We start from the raw sequence: 2,119 nt of genomic DNA on the forward strand, positions 1-2,119 counted from the left end.
GGTAGTGTGACTAAGACACCAGCCTTCCTTTCCAGAACTCACAGTCCCTTCAAAGAGTCAGACACCCAACCTGGTGATCTCAATGCACTATGGTAAGAGCTATGATGGGACTATAAGCCAGGAGGTCCGAGGGACAGACAAGGAGTTCAAATCTGGTCTTGGAGGTCCAGAGAGATTCAAAGAGAAAGTAACATAAAATCCCAGACCAGAGATTTACCCTGAAGTTTATAGCGCTTAAGCTTTAGGCCCCCAATGAATGCCAGGAGTGTAGCACTTTCTAGACAGCAAGGAGAAATTGGATACAATTCGAAAGGACATTTACTATGCATTTCTGCCACACTGTCCAAAGAGATCACAGGACGGGATCAGAATCTCCAAGGCGCCAGTACTTTGTTCTGGTTTTCATCTGGAACATTCTTTCATTTTGTACCTAATTTTGAATTCATATTTTTTATCTTTTTTTCAAAGCTTCTCCCCAGACCAAATTGTCTAGGTTTCAGGCCCCATTAAACTTAGATCTGCCCCTGCTTGTGATCTGAAGCATGAGTAGGTGTTTACCTGGCTGAGGCAGTGGAAAGAATTTTCATGGTGTTCTAAAACACCATGTGCAAAAGCCTGAATTAATAAAAAAGGATACTTATAATCAGAGAACAGCTTATAGGTCTTTGTTGATGGAGCATGGGAGAGAGGTGAGGTTGGATCACTGGCCACATTGTGAGGGGGAGGAAAAATGATAGTGTTGACACAAGCCAGGTCCTCTGCTAAGCACCAGTATCCATGTGATCACTTTTATTCCTCACAATAATCCTATGCAGCCATTGCTGCAATTATTTCCATTTTACAGAAAAGAAAGCTGAGAGTAGTGAACTAAAGGGATTTTCCTGTGGTTGCACAGTAAGTAGTAGAGTTAGTATTCCAGCTCAATATTGTCTGATGCCAAAGCTCAAGCATTGAATCACTAGGCTCTCCTGACTCCTAAACTTTGCCCAGATTGCAGATGTGGTTAAGTTTGGCAGATATCAGAGACCAAGGAAAGAAGCAAGCCTGGTGGCACTTCCCAGGGTAGCCTGGAATGAACAGGCAGAGTATATAGAAGGCAGCTCTTACTCAGTAGGGAGGGATCATTTCTGCTGAGACCCCAGGCTGGGGGCTGAGGCAGGGCACCCCCCACAGCTCCCAGCACTGGAGCCCTGCTCTGAAGCCATAAGGGGGACACTGGGCTGAAACCAGGAGGGTCCCAGGGGAAAGAACTCCGGGTTGAAGTCCTGTTCTTCTACAATATATCTGCTCAGGGCCACTGTCCTCTTTTTCTAGAAAAACTGATAGAACTTCTCAAGGCCAACAGGTGTAGTTCACCACAGGTGAACCTAGAACCCAGTTGATCAAGTCTTATTCTTTGGAACCAAAGAAGTTAACACTGCCTTAGTAGATAAATGAGAAAAAAATATATATTTTCTTCAAAATGATTTTCAGTAGGGACACTATTAAGTGCTTACATTGTACAGGGAGAGTTTGGGTAAGGGGTCATAGTTATGGGACAGGTGATGGTGTCAGGCCCAGATCCAAGGAAGACTTCAGTCCCTACCCAGACCATCTACTTCTTTCTTCACAGTGGCCAAGGATGGTGTTTCCTGAGAGAAAGAAGAAAGACCTTTTGTTATCTCCCCCAACCCTGATGGAGAACTCTAGTTGGCTGGTGTGACACGTCTAGAAAAATCCTTCTTCCCCCATTAGGAAGGTTTAAGTAACATATCTTAAACAGCAAACTGCAAGACCTATGCCATTGATTTTGTGTAACCGCCAATCCTAATACTTGTGAATGCCATGATGTCTAAGCCAGCATTATCCAGTATGGCAAGCATTAGCCATGTGTGATTACTAAGCACTTGAAATATTCCTAGTCTGAGTTGAGATGTGTTGTAAATGTAAAACACACATCACATTTCCAAGACTTAGTACCAAAAAGAAGAAAATATTAATAATTTTTATGTTTGATTATATTACAATGATAACATCTTGGATATATTGGACTAAATACAGAATTTATTAAAATGAATTTCACCCCATCTAGTTACTTTTTTAAATTTATTTTTAATTAATTTTTTTATTTTATTTTATT

Source organism: Bison bison, unplaced genomic scaffold (genome assembly GCF_000754665.1).
Source record: "Bison bison bison isolate TAMUID 2011002044 unplaced genomic scaffold, Bison_UMD1.0 scf7180017845377, whole genome shotgun sequence".
Lineage (NCBI taxonomy): Eukaryota > Metazoa > Chordata > Mammalia > Artiodactyla > Bovidae > Bison > Bison bison.